Genomic DNA, 19,231 nt, shown 5'->3' with positions numbered 1-19,231 from the left:
CAGCGGGGCCGCGGGGCGGCGGGGTCCCCCACCACCACCTTCGCCGCGGACACCTCCCTTCCCCTCCGCAGAACAGCGCTGCCGCGCTGCTCTTGCCCGTTTCATCCCCTTTCCTTCCGTTGTCATCCATTTTTTATGCCTCTTCCCACGTTCGGCACAGAAGCGCTGCCGGTGCGCGGCTCCGTGCCCGCCTGCCTTGGGTAGCGCTGGGGAGGGGGCGCAGGGCCCGGGCGCTGCTTGCGCTGTGGCTCGGCCGCAGCCCCCGGCCCTTCCCCGGGGCTACTCCAGCCGCCGCCGGTTAATCCCGGTGTCCTCTTCCACCGGGAGACAGGTGACAAGGCAGCGGCGCGTACGGGGGATGCTCAGACTTACAGGAATTGTGGCTGGCGAGCCGGCCAAGGCTGCGTGCTGCGTTTTTGCCTCAGCCCGAGGTGTCCTTCAGTCCCTTCACCACAGCTCCCGTTCCGGTGCCTTGTAATTAACAGCACTACAGAGAGAGAGAGAGAGAGAGAGACTCCTTCTACCACATTTGATGGAAGGAAGAGGAAGGGTTTGGGCGCTGCTGCAATAGCTCTGAATAGTACTAGATATAAAAGGAGTTTTTTGGCCTCTTAGCAATGAAAGTTGAAAACAAATACAGTACTGGCTTTTCGCTAGCCGCCCGTCACCACTCTGGCCAGTCGACATTTGATCATCACTCCCTTTGCTCCCTGCCATCTGTTTGGAAGTGCTGCAGGAATACGGAGGGGAGGGGTGGGTGGGTTTAACTACTTTGTAGTCGATTCTGAAGTCCTTACAGAGACAGAACTCCTGTTGACTTCAAGGAGCTTTACCCAAGCGAGAACTGCAGGATCAGAGGTTATTTTTGGTCCCTAGCAGCGCATGGATTTTTTCTTTCCAAGCCTGAAAGCATCTCTAAAAAAAAAAACTATTGCCTAGGTACATACACGGAAGTGAGTGTTCGTAACATGAACAAGGTGCACAAAATTACAAGATTAATAAAGCTCTGGTGTTTTCCAGAAGGATATAGAGTCACTTGTTACCCTTTATATTCTTGGGAGAAAAACAGCAAAAATCAGGACCTTAGCGTGTCAGCTGTCACCGTCGCTTGGCTTTTGGCTTTCCAGAGTTGGTTAGCTTTGTTTCCTGTTGTCTAGTGCTAAAACAGATGCAGAGTAAAGCAAATGGTTTGAAACACTAAGCCAGAATCTTCTCGTCTCAAACCCATGCCAATCTGTTATACTCGATATGCCTTTTGGGACGTAATGGGGGTCACAATTTAGCTCCCTTTAATCATGTTTTCAAATACTCTTCCTTCAAAAGCCTGTTGAAATCACATAAAGGGAGAGGCAGGTAAGATTCCAGAGTGATACCGTAATTGCACAGCTGTAATTTTGCCTCTCTCCAAATTTCTGTTCACAGGTTTATTAAAATCCATTGTATTTGGCAATGATCATTGAGATTGGCAGGGTTATACAACGAGCCCGTAATACTCTGAACAATATAGCTTGGTGAGTCCCTGGGCTTGAAAAAGTACTTACAGGAAATATCTCTGCTAGATACAAATTGGACATGGTAGGTAGAAGGTATATGAAGTGGGAGGGAGGAATGGGATTTGCTTCTGCGGCACTTTCTGCTGAGTGCACAAGTTCCACTTGCTAGAAATGTGTCCGCTCCTGCTGACAGAGGTGTCCTGCCTAATGGTCATTGTCCAGCTCATTTATTTACTTTTTTGGGGTTTTGCAGGGGATTTTTTTCACTGTTGGTTGTACTTGATCTTGTCAGCAGGAGCAATCAGCGTGAGAAATGTGCTCCATCTTTAACCTAGATTTGAACAGATTTTTTCCTAAATTTAACCAGTGTGAACACAGGAGGAGATGAGTATAATTAACCCTGGAGTTGCAAGCAGTGCTTTTCCTGGGATAACCTCACAGCAGGTCAAGGTGTCATTTTGCACAGCCCGTTGTCACATGTTTTCGGTAGATGGCACGCACAGAGCAGCATTTGTCTCAGAAATGCACGTCTCTGCTGGGCTGTCTGCAGGCAATTTTAAAGAAATGCCCTGCATGTTGGAGAAGGGAGTGTGCAGTTAAACTGGAATTGCCGTGTTACTACTCCTAGCCCAGTCCCAGAGCTCCCATTCTATCACGAGGATCTGTGAATTCGTGTCTGAAGGGAAAACGGGGGAGGGACTTTCCCCAGAACTGTCATAATAATTAGTATACCTTTCTAATAGCAACTTCAAGAGGTGCAGCAGTGGGACTTTATTTTCCAAGTGTGGTGCAGCAGAAGCCACCGGTTTCTTTACATAGTTGGCTCTAGCAGAGGCACCAGTGCAGGCTGTTGGAGTTGAAGTCAGTGTTATTCAACATGGGGAGGAGAGGAGATGCAGGGAGTTTTGCTTCCGAGCACTGAATGGGTGCCTAGGGCTGTTTTTAAGATAAATAAATCTGCATACTGCAGAAAGCATAACAGCAGTAAATCTTAGTTCTAGAGAAGGCAGTTTTTCACTTAGCTCTGATGTATACCCGGTAGCATTAGCAGCTGTCATCTGAGTGTCCTTATTACCAAGTTCTTTTAGCACCTCCGCTTACTCTCTAAGCTTAGCATTTAAGAAGCCCACCTTGCTTTTGCACTGTCATTTTTCATGTGGCCACCAGACATCCACCTGTCAGAGATGTTTTGCATCACAAATATAGATGCAGGCACACACAATTACTTGTTTAGATGCAGCATACCAGTCAGAAGAGAGCATCAACCATAGATAAATACACACTTAGCCAAATAAGCAGGTGAGAAATTGCCCCAAATCCCCTTTGGGTGTATATCTCATGGGTGAAGGCTGGGGTTGGTCGGGTTTTTTTTAAATCTGACTGATTACATGAGTAAGAATATGTGGGCAAACACTAAACTGTTGTCAGTGCCTGTATTGCCTTGCAGAATATAAATTTAGGCACAAACCTGCACACAGATGCTTGTTTAGCTCTGCTTGTTCTGTAGAGCACCTTCAACAGGCAATTCTCATACTGCAAGGTGTGGTGGCCAACTATTGTGTTTGATCAGAGCCACCCAATACTCAGTGTGTTTTCTAAAGTTCGCTGTTGTGGAACTGTGTGGCACTCCCACAACCTAAACTATTTAGCCTCTTTCAAAAGGTCCAAAATCTGTTGGGTTTTAAATTCTTGTGGGTGTTTTTGTGTATTTTAAATCGGCCTAGGATTTTCACTGCTTGCCATTGGCAGTGCTGCTGGCATTTCTTTCATTATGCTACTAGCTGGGCTTCAGTTCTAGCTCCAAAAGTTTTGCCTTAAAGGGACTCCCGCTCACATCTGCCAAATCCAGTTCTCACACAGACCTGCCAATACCCCCTTTCCTTTTACCACAAGTCTCCTTGATAAATGTCACCAGATGCAAGAGCAGCAGCATGGTCAAGGCTCCCAGAAATTGCTGGGGTAGGCAAAGAAAAAGCCTACCAACAGCAGAGAGCCTCGCTGAATGAATGCAGGGCTGTAAGGCAAACAGTCCTTCCTTTATGACTCACTGACGGTCTCTGACCTTGAGGAAGTCACTTGACCTCTTTTTGCCTCTCTCAGCCCTATTGAAAAATAAAGAACAGGGACCACAATCTCATCTTGATGATGCATTCAACTGAGTTCCCCCCAAGTCAGTGGTTTGTGTTCTTTTAAAAAAAGGTGAACTTATGAAAAATGCCTGTGGAAAAGCAAACTGGCCAAATATCCCTCAGGTCTCGGTCTCCCTTCCACTCCTGCAGCATCTTTGACGTAGAAGCAGCTTAAGTGCTTCATGTACTGCATGCAGGTAGGGATCATTTATCTACTAGAAACGCAACCATTACTCTCATTAAATGCAATGGTCAGTGTATCCCAGCATTACTGCCTAAAAGTTTACAGGATCAAAAGGGCTGTGTCTGCTCTGCAGAGAGAAACAAGCCCTAGTTGCTCCAAAGCAGCAAAGTGCTAAGGGTAAGCATAGTTTTAAGCTGTTCTGGTGAGGGAATGTTGCAGTCTGATAAGCAAACCTTTGCTGGTTTCCTAAGCACGCAGAAATGCTAGAGCTAATCCTGGCAGGAAAAACAGAACCAGAGAGAGAACTGGGGATGAGGAACGGCACTGGGGGATCTGGATTTCTAGTCTTCTCTCTCTGCGCTAACCAATTGGACTATCTTCAGCAAATTCTTCTCATTCTTAAACCTCAAGTTTATCTATCTACATTTATGACCTCTTGGGAGCACAGGAAGCCTTTGTTAATTACATGAATGTAAATAAAGTGTAATGCATTTATATACTTGTTCAAGTATGTTTAGTTTAGTATAGGAGTCTCACCAGGACGACACACATACCTGCACAGAGTATTACAAAACGTAGCCATCCAAGGTACATCTCAGCCTGGATGTTGAGGTTTGGCCGCCTACACTGGCAGAAACGTGCAATACTACCATTCATGACTATGTGAAGGTCATAGTGACAGTCCCACAAAACATGGGACTTCCAGCAGCGTAGGAACCTCTTAGGACCCTCTGGCTCCAGACCGGGCTGTGGGTGCTACTCCCAACCGTCACCAGTTGCACAGACATCAGTGAGTAGCCCCACTGAGAAATTCAAATAAAAATACTTATAATACTTAATCCAAGTAAAAATATAACTGAACATGAGAAAAGCTGGTAAAACTTGTCTCCACTGACCACCCACTAGGACTCCTCACAAGGAGCCTCTGCTAAAATCCCATCTCAGTATATAGTTGTTAACAAGTACAGACTCTACCAGGACACATGGTGCTGTGGGTGTTAAAGCAGTCTTGGATTGTTGCTTGATGCAAAGCTTTTTTTATGTGCTGCATCAACAAAAACCACCCTCTGTAAGGATACCATGCAATGGGAAAGAGAGACAGCAGCAAACAGAGCAGGATGCGGTCTGCACTTTCACTGACTGAGGTGGGATTTTCCCCACACTCTTGGTCTAGATACATCTACCCAGCCAGAGCACATGGGAGTATCTTGTTTTACAGGTAGTTGCAATTGCAACAGAGACCAAACACAGATGGCTATGATGTGAGAAACTGGACATGAGAAATCGACAGTGGGGGATTTTTTCAGTGATGGGCCCAAACCCTGACATGTATTTAAGAAAGAAGTGGGATTTGAAGCCATTGTCATGAATTACTCTTTAGAAAGACTCTGTATTTACCTATTTCCTTTTAATTTTCAGGGACAAAATTCTACCTCTTCAGGCAGGAGTTCCTTGTGCATTGAGAGGATGGGATGGAAATACATCCAGATGCTGGGGAAGGCAAGAGGGAGGAAGAGAAAGGATGGCAAGCTGCCTCCAAACTTGGTTTAAGTGATACATGTCTGACAGCATCTCTCCCTGAGGCAGGAGATGCATTTTCCTCTATATGTGTCACTATTCTTCCCAAGCCTTTTCAAAACTTCAGGCTCTGGTGGGGTTTGTTTTTTTTAAAGACTTCTACCACATGTTTATTTCCCTTTGCACAAGGAGAAGCCTGTCCAGATGACCTTATCACCATTTGCCTGAAAGAGAGGTTACTGGGAAGGTATAGAGCCCCTTGCCAGACTGCCCTGAGGAGCTGCAGTCTTGGTGAGCTGGGATCCATCCAAGTCTAGCTACAGCTCACCATGGGAGATGGAGCAGGAGATGTCAAAAATCGAAAAGCTTCCTCAAGAACAGAGTGGTGGTTAATTTGTTTCTCTAAAGAGTACTGGTTCTTCTCCACCTTGAGAACACTGATGTATTTTCTGAGAGTTCTGTAGTAGCATGTCCTGCCAGCTTTATCTTCTTCTGAAATGCTGTCCTGGAGTTTACTCCAGCAAAAGTCCTGCAGTGAGTCAGCCTCTTACACCTCCACAGGTTTCCATCAGTGCTGTGCTGAAGATGGTTCAGCTGGTTCAATAAAATCTAGTGTCAAAATCAAAGCTGGTTCCCAGTCTACTGCTAAATACACCCAATGAGCTCCATGGTTACCTCCTTTTCTGGGAGCTGGGCCACCTCCGCATGGTTCAGCAGGTGGAGCATCCCTTTCTTCCTCCTGTTCACTTCAGCTCAGACCCAGAAATTTCTAACCCAACTCCAGAACTGTTTCTCCAGCCTTTCTCCTAGAAGTGCTTATCATTTCAGTAGCACATCCCCAGTTCCTCACTGATGTCCTCTGAGCAATGTAACTGATGCTTCAAGAATGGAGGGTCATCAGAAATTTTCACATTAGGATTTTAGGATAAGACCTAATGCACACCTGACAAAGCAGGTTGCTGTGAGGAAATGAATAGTAAAAGTTAACAGTACAAATAAAAGGGGAGGTCTAAATGTTGCCAGGTCCCAGTTTCTTCTTGACATTGTGCCATCTCACAGAAAATAACATATAAAGGACTATGAAATTGAGGAAACAAAATGAAGAAAGGGAGAAAGTATGAAAGAACTTTTGAGAACATTTACTGGCTATTTATTTTCTTCTTTGTTCTCTCACTTCATGAACGATGAACTGATATAGAAGGAAGACAACTGCTTATTAATCTTGTTTTCAGCTTACTCAGGCAACCATACCAGTGACTAATACTGAGGGTTAAAAATGCTTCGAGAAAGAGTCCATATTAAATATCATTAACTAGAAAGTTGTTACTAATGGCTGCTCAGAAATCTTTATTTGTTCCTGCACTGCATCTTGGATAGGAAACAGTAAGCTTCGGACACTGATCAATGAATGCAGGTAAATCTTGTGGTGGCATGAAGCTTTACTATTCTGTTCTCTTTAAGAAAGCTTGTAGAGTCAGTGCGGTTTCTGGAAGCTTTGTTGGAATTGGGAATTGCTGAAGGTAGCTTCCACTGGGGCACACTCACTTGACTTGCGTGAGGCTGCGAGGTGGTGGCAGGACACTGTAGCTTACCCTGTTCCTATACGCTTGCCTAGGCATTGGCAGCCATTGAAGGTGGGGCTGGGGCAGACTGTCTCAGTATAGCTATTTGGAGATTAGGACACTGCTAGAAACAATACTAAGACAATTCATGGAAATGAATTAGGCACAGTCACATTTTCTGTCTGTGATAACCCATGACAGAAGGGACAGCTGGGAGCGATGATCTTTAGCTGTCATAGCTTAATGTGCCAGAGCTCATCTGTTACTATCCATAGGCAATAGCTAATGTCATGATCTTTACTTCAAAATCCACTCCATTCTCCCCAGTCTCCAAAATTCTTGACACGCCATCCCCCTGAGGCTCATAGGCTGGATAGCACCATCTGCTTCTCCTTGGCTTTGTCCTGTGTACCCAGTTCTCCCATCATGTTTCTCAGCTCAGGACTTGGGACTGCTTACGCAGTCCATGCCTTTCCCACTTTGAATTCCTCTACTCACTCTCCCAGTTGCAGTGCAACCACGACAGGCTTTTTGACCTCCCAGACAAAGCTGCGTCCCTTTCTAGGCTTCCCCCATCTCTGTTCTGCTGGTGAGGTCCTCTCATCCCCTTTTGTTTTCATACTGTGCCCCACAGCACCTTGGTGCACCTGATTCCTTTGAGCTGATTTTGCTTGCGGTGTATTAGTTCAGGCTGGACCTTCTCCCCCTTCCTGGCTCTCCTCAAGGCCCATCTCTGCTGTGGCACCAGTGGAAGCCAGTCATTTGGTGCTGGTTACCTATTTATGTATAACAAGGAGGAGCACCTCTCCACACTGTGTATTATGCAAGTTTGTGACTATATGCCATATCTTCACACCCTTTGTCATTCACCTTTACAGATTACCAACTCTTCTGATCAGGGTCATAAATTGAAACACATGCTTGCCCTGTGTAGCCATGATACCAACTTTGCCTGTTACAGCAGTATGCCTGCATCTTTAAAGCTCTAAGCTGTGTGAATCACCACCCCAGAATGGTTCTGCAACAGCCTCCCAACAGGAGTCGGGGTAAAAAGCAGTCTTGTGCTGTTTGCAACTCTAGCAGTTGTGGGTCTGTTTGCCAAAGAACCCAGAATTTCCTGACAAGTTCTGTGTTCCAGGCTCCTGACTTTATCTCAGTCCTGTTCACTCATACACATCAACAAGACAGGAACTGTAACTCTGTCCCTTGGTGGAGAGAACAACCACCCTTAGGATGCTGCACAAGCCTTTCAAGATGCAGGACATCGATCATTGGATGCAAGGCTACAGCATTTTTTCCTTCTCCAATACATCCACATATGACAAGTCAAATCCCGGCCCTGCTACAGCAAATACTTCTCTAGCTGCTGCTCAGTATTCCCTTCTTTCTTTAGTAGGAGCATTGCCCATTGCATTTACTTGGTTCCGGTTTAGGGGGCTGTCATGTAGATTGTTCTGCATCAGTGGCAGCAGCAACTCCTTTCATATCAGAGTGGCAGGCAGCAAAACTCTGCTAATCTAGCCGTCGATCTCGTTGCCTGGGAGCTGCTGGAAAGGAGCAGCTGGGTCAGCCAGCAAAGAGCCACCAAACTAGTGTTCCTCAAATTTTCATTGCAAAGCTCCTGCGATACTCTGATTACAACTGTCAGTTTTCCCGCCTCTGGTGTTACTCTGGCCTGGCCACATCAGGGACATCTAAACAGCTCCCTTCCTACCTGAGAAAACTCAAGTGAGGTATCTGCCTTTCTATAAGTCACCTTATTCCGTGAAGCAAGTGGTTTCAGGGCCCTCTTGGTAGAGCCTAATCAGGCAGTGGTGGAAATTTGCTACCCATCTGATGTGTCCGTAAAGCTTAGCCTAACGTGCAAAGATTGATTTCAGATCAGCCAAGTTGGACGCTGCTTATCTTAGGTCTTTTCCAACTTGAAAGACTTAGCTCTTGACTCCAGGCAGCAGAGCTGTTTACTGCTATCTGAAGCAGATGGAGGGGAGAATACAAAACAAGCAGTGGGGTATCTTTGTCCTGCACATTCCCCAGTGTAGCGTGTGGGAGAGGAAATTTACTCCTGGAAGCAAATTAAAAGAAAAGGAAGTGTCTGGGACTTGCAAATTTAGTGCTTCCTTTGGCTATTCCTGGGCTGATGTGACTAACAAACATCTACCTCTGGTGTGCTGTCCTACCCCTACAGTCATCATCTAATCCACAAATTCACCCTGTTATAATACAAAGAATGCTCTTTCAACTAAATGCAGGAAAGAAGCTGTGAGAATTCACATTCCTCTGCTCCACTCCTGCTCCCAGAGAGGAAGAGGGCAGAAAGGTTTGTTTCATCCACTTTTCCAGAGAATAAATGGGCTCCATGGAATGGCTGTAGCCTCTCCCGAACAGGAGCTGCCCAGGGAGGTCATCCCCCCACCCAGCTCATCCTGCAGAAGCAGAACGATGAAGGAAGGATACTGTTATGATGCTCCAGAAAACCATCATAACTCAGCCCTAGCCATTGCTCTGCAAAGACACCTTTTTTCTTGCCTAGTCCTTCAAAGAGAATCAAATCAGAATCTCTGCCCCATGCCTGTATCAGTGATTCTCTCATCAGACAGTGTGGTACAAAGTTAAGCCTCAACTCCTCCAGTCACCATATTTTTTTTTATAGCATAATTCAAATCCTAGATTACTATCCTCTTAAATGCTTTGCAGCGATTAATTGCTGAAGACACAGTAGTGCATTCAAGTTGCAAGGAAACCAGAGCAGCATAAGATCCTCACCTATATGGAAGTACAAAGAAAATGTATTCATTTTCCTTTATACATTCTCTAACTACTGTGATGGAGCTCAAACCGTGGCAGCTCAGGAGCTTTGCTCATGGGATGGGGGGGTAAATTAAATTAATAGATTAATACAAAATAGTATTTAAAACCCAGGGCTGATTAGCCTGGAGTACAGTGCCAGAAGGTATCATGGAGTTAAAGAACCTAATAAGGTTAGAAAAGAAGGCTCAGACACATAACTAATCAGAACATTCAGTGCTGTATTAGATAGGATAAAAACTGTGAAGCAAATATTACATTTTCATGCTTGAGAACCACTGCTAACTGGTTTGGATTTATGAATAAACTTCACTGAGATTTTCATTTCCTTGTCCACAGCCATGTCACATAAATGACTCAGTTATCCTGTGATCAGCTAGCATATTCACATCCTTTTCCTCTTTGGTTGTTTCCATCTCATGAGCTCACAAATTCTACCAGAAATTCCTATTAGTCCCAAAGAGCATTATCTTAATTTGGTATTATTGACTTCCATCCCAAACAAATTTACTGCTGTCCACCAGGTCACGTAGTTCTATGTGACATTGTCATCCTCATCCCTTTTAACAGCACCTTCCAGCCTCACACTGTCAGTACAGCACACTTACACCAGGGCATTAACAAAAACACTAAACAAGCTGCTTTATTCTAAAATTAATTCCTTACATATTTTACTAGTGATCTCTATTTACAGACCAATAAGCTTATCAGCAGAACCCATTTCAGCTTCTTTAGCTACCACATAATTCTTATACTGTATCTGCATCTTCCCTAGCTTAACTGAAAAGGCACAGTCAAGACAGAGAACTGTATTACTGGCCTGATTCAGAACAATGATTTGGGTGTTCCTGGTGCCTGAAAACAAGCTCTGTACTTGGAGTAGAAGATATCTGAATCAGACATGCTCTCCTGCCTTGTTCCTCCACTGCCAGCAATGCATTGCACAAATGTGGTTTATGAAGGGTTTGGGAATGATCCGAGATCTTAACCTGAAGCACTTTGCCACAGTTTATATTCAAGAGAAGACATCTTATTAGAGGGCTGGTTTATATGTTCTTACATAGTTCAAACACCAACTTTCTTAAGCAAATAACATCCCCTGGTCTTTAGTTTATTCATTTTCAGCCTGATTTCCAAAGGAAATGAGTCATAATCAAGTATGTTTTCTGTGGTCTGGCTGTCAGTCCTCTCAACTTTCAAACCTGTTGGCCAGCTAGATCTGATGGAGGGACAGATGTCTCAATGGTACTAAATTTATATGGTATAAATGGAGAGCAGGGAAGAGGCAAGTACATTAGAGGCCAAACTACAGAAAAGGGTAACACTTAAGCTTACTTTACATCATCTATCAAAGCACAGCCAGGTGACACAGCCTGCCGCAGCCAGGGTTAGTTGGCTCTGTTGCTGAGAAACCACTCTTCCATGTAAGTTTTAGTGCATTTTAAGGTAAATAAGGTTTCAAGAGCTTTCTTTTATACCTGTCTCTCTGCAATTAGTTAGAAAACAGTTGACTCGGGCACCCTCTGCCTCTTTGACTCTGGTAGTTGTTCTCCTCTCCATCCCTCCCACAGAGGCCATAAAGGTTTCTCTGTTTCAAAACATCATTAAAATGGAAAGGCTTTGGGCTACACTGGACCTGGATAAAACACGTGCATGGGTTATTATTTTAATGAAGGAAATGTTCCTCCCCATTTGACCTCTCCATCTTGCCAGATGAGTCTTTTCAGCTAGGAAGAGTTCAAGGAAAAAACAAAAGCATTTCAGTCCCTATCAATTATACATGGCATGAAAACACAAGGAGGTGGCCGCAGAGACAGCATGCTCTCCACTCCTTAGTGGACTCTGCAATTGTCAGCTCTTTCACATGTCATGGGAGGTGAACTGCAAGCCACCACAGTGCACAACACACAGATGTTACACAGCCACATCATCCTGCCCTGTTTGGGGTACAGGGTAAAGCGCTAGCTTTCATCCCAAATTGAACACACTGCAAGTAAGCCAAGTAAGCCTGGCTTGAGGCAATCGTGGTGTACACAACTGTCAGTGACTTCCTTTGAAAGCCTTCAAGCTGTTCCAGCTGCATTTCACAGTACTGCTGTCAGTTATGTGAGTAAAGGATGCTTTACCCTTCAGTAAAGGCGGCAGCTTGAAATCCGTCACTTCCTCCAAAGCATCTCCCTACTTACAGGAATCCCTTCCTTGTCTCAGATGTTTAAAAAAACACCATCATTCCATTAAGGCCTTCATTCCACTGTATGGTATACTCTGGTAGGAATAATAAAATATTTGATAGCACTTGTTAGAGTTGGGCTGCTGTCAAACTCCCAGCACTTACCAACCAGATGGTTGTCAGCATCTGATGTTGCTGATCTCTGATAAAATTCTATGTACTTTTCCCTTGTGGAAACAACTCAAGAGATCCGATTCCTCCAGTGGGTGTCAATAGCAACAGGAGGTCAGAGGAGGAAAGGGTGCAATGTGAAGAAGGTGCCACAGTGAGAGAGTAAAGCAACACAAGGTGAACAAAAGCAAACAGCAAAGAAAGAGTGGTGGAATAAATAGCAACTGGAACAGTAGATCTGAAGGCCAAACATATCTAAAGTCATATTGACTATACTAGGTAAGTACTGATTTTAAAAGATAAAGACAGGTCAAAGATTTCTAGATAAATACAAAGCCAGAGAGGAGGAGACCTCCCAGGAATTTAACCTGGCAGATCAACTACAATGTTGCCTTGGAAAAAACAAACAGAAGGGACTTCCATCTTATCTAACGTGGCTACTGGAAGAGCCATAAATGGTATCCAATTTATGAATATTATAGAATCAAATGTTCTAGTAGTTAAAAGCTGACTGAAGCTCTTGCTGTACCAGTGCTTTGCTAGGACTTTGCTCCTACCTCTCCTGGCTGGGAAAATCAAAGGCATGGAGATTAGAAGATGGAATATAAGTATCATCTCCACCTTAAGCTCTTTATTTTGGTAGAATAAAGACTTGTTGGTACACAGCTGGGGGCAGATTTTGGCTTCAGAAAACAATTCTTGTTTGCTTGGCACCTAGGTTTTAATTACTTCTTTAATATTACCAAAGCTAAGAATTTTCAATAAGCCTCTGGTTTTGATTTGAAGGACCAGTAACTACAGGAACCGGTAAGTAAAAATATTCTTTCAAAACAGAAACTATAAGGAACAGACGAAAGTTTGCTGAAATTCCTTGCTTTTCAAAGCTTTGGCCCTTTGAAAGAAAACTGCAGTATTATTTCACTGGATTTGTGACAAAAAAGAAGCATAAATATCCACAAACTTGCCTTAAAGTAGCTTAAGAATCATTTAGAAATAATGAACACTTCTAAAGAACTATGCTCTTGAAAATTAGAGAACTCTGAAATACGGGAACATAAACAAAGGCAGAAATCATTCATGCCTGCTCTTAAATGTTTCCATACTCATGTGTCTGGCTAGGATGTTGCTCTGGCATCCTCCAACAGGACCTTCTGATAGGAATTAGCACTAAATGGCAGCCATCAAGGAGAACTGAGGACCATTTGTACTCTGTTAACAGGACAATCAATAATGGGACTGCACAGCTGAACAGCAATTCAAGAGTCTTCTATCCATACCCATGCATGGTACAAGGATAAGACATATTCCGGGTAACACGTGCTTAAGCTGTTCTTAAACTCTTCCAAAGCTAGGATCCTTCACCATTTCCCCAAGCAGTCTCTTTCAACGCTTGACTCTCTTCAGTGCTACAAAGCTCTTCCTAGCTGAAATGTAAGCCCTCTTCTTACTTCCCGAGTACAAGAAGAGCAGATTGTATCCTGATTATACCCTTCTTTGCATTATAAGTGGGGTGGCTTTTTTTCTTTGTACAGATATGAACACTGTTAGCCTGTCTTCTCTCATGGTCTTTGTGAGGGCTTATATTCTGTCTTTTCTAGATCACTTGTTATTGTCAGGGTCCTCCTGTGGATTACATCCACATTTTCTTTCAAGATTGGCATCCAAAATAAGACACAGTACTCTCTTGTCTTGCAAACTGCTTCTTTTCATACGTGCTAGTGGGCATTTTTCTTAATTAACAGTATAGCCTTGTTGACTTTAGCTGGTGATCCACTTCACTCCCCGCATCTTTTTCATCAGAATTGCTCTGCAACCAAATGTTCCCCTGCTATACTTACACAGTGGGGTGTTTTTCCTCCTTAATTGTAAGACCTTTGGCTTGCCCCTGTCGAATTGCATCCTGTTTTTACCAAGACACCACCTGTTTGTGGGGATCCTTTGGAATTCTACCCCTGTTTTCCAACATATGCCAGTCCTCATATCTTGGTGTTATCTGCAAATTGATGGGGCAGTCTGCCATTTAGGTCTTTATTAACAATACCAAATACAATGGGGCCTAGGACAGATCAGTGCAGAACCCTACTTAGTGTTGTCTTTCTCTTTGTTAACCAGAGTTAAGTCTATTCATTTAGACTGTTCTCCTTCAAATTGCTTAAGAAAATGTCCTTAGAATGTCATTTGACTAGTGTACAAGCCAAGATATGTAACATCCACTGTTTCTCCTGTTTTCAAGATTGATCACCCTATCAAGACTGAAGTTAAACTGATTTGGTCTGACAACTCACATTAGCCATTACTTATCTCCTTGTTATCAGCCATGTGCTCTCCAAGGGATGGCAACAGCAGAGTCCTAGGGTAGGCTGCCAGCCATCCAAAGACCGACACACAGGCTCAGCAGCTCCTTTGAGAATGGCTAGATGCCTCAACATGCATGATGGTGGAAGCATCAGCATACTTCAGTCACTACTACTGTCTCTCTCTCCTAGAAAAGCTAATTGGAACTGTGAAGTCAGGGTCTTTCTTCTGGAAGAAGTATGAAGGATGCACGAGTAGCAGAGAACTGAGGGAGACCATGCTGTATGTACTGGGAGGAAGGCATGGCCAAGAAGGCAGGGTGGGAAGAAGGGGAAGGCAGCTTGGAAGAGGTGGCTGTCTTTGGGCTCTCCAAACATTTGTGGATCCACACCTCATTTAGCATTAATCCCTCCCTACAGAGAGAGACAACCTGTCATACAGTTTGGATTTTAATTTTCCACACATTTCCCTGCAAGCAGAAACATACGGGCATATTTAGGCCTTTTTGGTACCTGGAGGGGAATAAATGAGAGCCACTGGCTGGAAAGTTACACTGTCATTCTGATATTCCCTTTTCATCCCATTAAGGTTGTCCGGGAACTAGGAGTCAGCTGATCAGATTATTGCCAGACATTATCAAGCTGCCTATAATTAGCTTTTTATTGGTGAGAAGCCAGAAAATCCTCTTTGTTTGCAAGCTTGGACTATAGAGAAAGAGAAAATATTTCATGGAAGAGATTGTTTGGAAACTGCAGATCCTAATTAGTGTCTCAGCTTTGTAGTGAAACTGCATGCGGCATTTCTCTGGGAAAAAAAAAAATGCTTTACACTCTTCTTTTGAGGAATGCAGGTTGCATTCTTGAAGGGCACAGCACGCATGGAGCTCAGTGCAGATATGGATGCTTTACCACCTCTGCTCTGTTCCCTTGGTGTAGGCTTCTTACATTCCTGCATGTTATATGGCTCCTTTTAGTACGAATCCAGATTGAAAATTTAATCTGAGGTTTAACATAGGTTAAAAACTGGGCTGTGCCATCCACATGAAACCTGTGCAGTCTGCACACTCAGGATAACTTCAACTTCAGAGAAATTTGGGTAAAAGCATTCCAGTAGTCCAGAGGTTTTTATGCAGTATGTTAAAATTACAGTGGTTCAAGGTGACTTTTAAGACAACCCTTTACATTTTCAGCATCATCTTATGAAAGATTTTACCTGATTCATTTTTGATGTTAATTACAATTTAAATAACTAACATAAGGCTGAAATTTTCCATGTCATGTAGTAACAGTATCCCCTTTAATTCCTGCAGAGGACAACATAAGTTCCATGTGCTTGCTGTAAACACCATTTACACAGACTGTAGCACGCAGAGATTAGCAATACATCCATTAGTGGCGTGGTTAGAAGATCACTGTCTATTCCAAGACAAACACTTTTTCCTTTTTTTTTTTTGTTTTGTTATATCCCAATATATTTTCTTCCCAAACACTTAAACCAGAACTGATCACTATCATGTTTTCTCTTGTTTGAGGAAAAACATCACCATGAAGGATGCCAAGCCTTCTGAAATAACAGAAGTATGACTCTCCTAGTCTGCCCTATTATTTCGAGTCTTAACAATATGTGAGAACAAATCCCGTACAATGATATAACTATTTAGATATTTGATCAAGACCTTTATATATATCAAAACATCACTGATGTGTTTTCCAAAATATAACCAGAGCAAGAATATGCACCATCTTCCTGTGATTTAAGCAGATTTTAAGTGAGCTGCTGGCTGCTATCACAGAACAGTAGGAGTTGGAAGGGACCTCTAGATATCATCTAATCTAATCCTCCCCCCAGAGCACAGGATCATGTCCAAGCGGGTTTTGAGTATCTCCAGAGAAGGAGACTCCACAACCTCTCTGGGCAGCCTGTTCCAGTGCTCTGGCACCTTTAAAGAAGTTTTTCCTCCTGTTCAGATATAACTTCTTGTGTCCAGTTTGTGCCCATTGCCCCATATCCTGCCACCAGGCACCACTGAAAAGAGTCTTGGCCCCATCCTTTTGACACTCGCTCTTTAGAAATTTATGAGCATTGGTGAGATCCCCTCTCAGCCTTCTCTCCTCCAGCCTAAACAGACCCAGGTCTGCCAGCCTTTCCTCATAAGAGGGGTACTCCTTTCCCTTGATCATCTTTGTAGCCCTCTGCTGTACCCTCTCCAGCAGTTCCCTGTCCTTCCTGAACTGGGAAGTCCAGAACTGGACACAGTACCCCAGATGTGGCCTCCCCAGGGCAGAGCAGAGGGGGAGGATGACCTCCCTTAACCTGCTGGCCACCCTTTTTTCAATGCACCCCAGTATACTTAAGGCAAGATCATATCAGAAAGCAAAGTATTTTGCAGAGTTTAATTGTGGTTATTTCTGGGAATGACACCATCAGTTTGTGAAATACGCATGAAGTTTGTAGTGGTTGGAGTACCTAGCAGTTACTAATAAGGAGTAATAATCTGCATAGGCTGTTAAACTCTAGTGGTAGAATCAAGAATAAATACAGTAAAGAGGGAATATCCACTTCAGGTTTAACCAGTAACGGTTTAAGTTACTTCTCTCTGCTCTAAAACCAAACAAATCAATACAGGCTGGTGGTTTCTTTAAACCACTGGTTGTCCAGAACAGTCTCATTAGCCTTGCCCACCTTGCAGTAAATTCCTCAGTGAAAGTGAGCTAAATGCACTAGTACATTTTTGGAAGGCAAATCTAATATCCCCTAGATTTTCAGTCTAAGGGGTGGAAAGCAAAGGTCATTTGGTTTCAGACCCTTTAGCTTGGGTGTACGAGAATGGTTCAACCACATGACTTACTACTAGCTCTTGAAGAGGCCACCTGCTCCAGTCTCCAGGGACTATTGCAAGGGCTAGCTTTAACCACAGCAGGTTAGTATCCCTTGGTGAGTATACTCAGCAGAGGAAAAGATGATTCAGAGCAGGAATGTGGTTGCGGTTAAGTGATCTGCTTGAGGAGCTGCTCTAGTACATACCTAGGAAGACTAGTTTCCTCTGCTTGGATTTCAGTGCTGCAAGTGCTCCTCCTGGTCCTCAGACTAGCTGCACTGTGTCTCTACAACCTTAGCACCTTGTCCCAAACTTAATTCCACTTCTTCCCCCAGACTTCGCTTCCTCAGTAGACCACAACTCCTTACTCATACACCCCTTCCACCACACCAACATCTGTCCCCATGTGTGTTTCAGTCCCGGTCTCCTCCCCTGCAAACATCTGTCTTCCTGTCATAACCAAGACAACTTGGTTTCCACTTTCTGCTCTTCTTTCTTCCTGTGACCAGTGAGCCAGTAAGAGAATTTTCTTGCTAAGTTTACAAATCCCTGCTTTTTCCAAGATTGGATGGTGCCCAGGGTGGACCAAATGTTCAACAGATTTGGGTACCAAATTTTAAGGCATCTCTACTGATTATTATATGCAGTACTATAGTGGTTTTATTTTTCAGAAGGTTATCAGTTGGCCAGCTATAGATTACCCTGGGGATAACAGAAGGCACCTGCTTGACACAAATTATATCTGCCAGATTTCAGTTTGCAAAGCCACAATGAGACGAAACGATGAGAGGGCATGAGACAAATCCAAAGAGACAGTCACCTGGGATCTTTAAAAAGAGAAAAATAAGATACATTTCCCTAGCCTGTTTTCCCGAAGTACCTGAACAGTCTTGGCTGACACTTTCCAAAACCATATATCAAAGGCAGACTTTGTCATGGAATATTTTAGTCCAAAAACTTAAAAGACTCAACTCAAAGGTATAAGCAGATCACTCTCCTACAGTGGAAGGCACAAGGCAACCTTAAAAATAGGCAGTGCTACCAGGTTACCTGAATGACAGCAAACTGCAAACAAGACAGGCATTTGTGAAATATGAACTTGCAACCCAAGGTATTCCTGTAGGGTGAGGGCATTTTCATCTCCCAGAACAACAGCAAATGGAATTCCTGTTACGACTAACAGAACGTGCCGAGCTCAAGGAACATGCCACAGGGCAGGGTTATGCTAACGTTGTTTGCACAGTAATTTGGCTCACTCTCTTAAGTGTTCTGTAACACGGATAGGCCTTGAGCCTTGCCTACAGCGGGAATTTAGCCACTGGTATAAACTGTGTCTGGAGCACTGTTCTGGCATGCAGATTTACCCTCTGGTGAAAATTGCCAGGTACGCAAGGCTCTCAATATTGTTGTTCAAACTCTCCATGTTAAAACCTGTACATCCAACTTCCAGACTTAATTCTCAGCTCAGCCAAAATTAGAAGCCAAAAGTGTGGGCCAAATCGAGCTATTTGCATAACCTGCAGAGTTACGCACACAGAAGAGGTTTCTCTGTTAACACGCTGACAGCAGTTCCAGTTGAACTTCATTTTGAGGGCTCAGAACAGCTATATACAGTGATGAAAGCTGGAAAATATCGGTTGTTTTTTTTTTAAGTAAGAGACTCCAGGCACTTTATGCAGAGAGGATGGAGTGACTTGATCAGAGTCTCAGAGTACCAATGCAACAAACACAAGCTTTTCAGGGTGGAAAAGGTGTGGCTAGTAATTGCACCAGTGGCTAGTAATTGCAGTTAAACAAATATCAGTATAGAAATGTAGGAATGTTTCTTAAACAATGAAAGTAATTAACCTGTGGGAGAAAAGGGCTCTCATGAATCCTTTCTCACTGGCACCTGTCAAGCCTAGATATCTTCCTGAAAGATACTCCGGAATTCAAAATTAATTCAGGGTGCAAAAACGTAGAACCCAAAACCCTCAACTGCCAGGATTTTAGTTACAACTTCCCACCATTGCTAACCACAGCTGCTGGTAAAGGTTAAAGGTATAGATGTATTTTGGCTCTACAGGTGCTTTAATCTTTTTTT

At 43.7% G+C, this 19,231-nt stretch overlaps 1 protein-coding gene across 1 annotated transcript in view; it reads left to right on the top strand.

The window, feature by feature from the left end:
* The window catches only part of TTC9 (tetratricopeptide repeat domain 9), a 30,214-nt gene that overhangs the window by 438 nt on the left and 10,545 nt on the right, over nucleotides 1-19,231 (top strand). The window lies entirely within an intron of this gene.

This window comes from Numenius arquata, chromosome 6 (genome assembly GCF_964106895.1).
Source record: "Numenius arquata chromosome 6, bNumArq3.hap1.1, whole genome shotgun sequence".
NCBI classification, from domain to species: domain Eukaryota; kingdom Metazoa; phylum Chordata; class Aves; order Charadriiformes; family Scolopacidae; genus Numenius; species Numenius arquata.
Note: the sequence above shows the minus strand (reverse complement) of the source record. Positions and strands in the feature narration are given on the sequence as shown.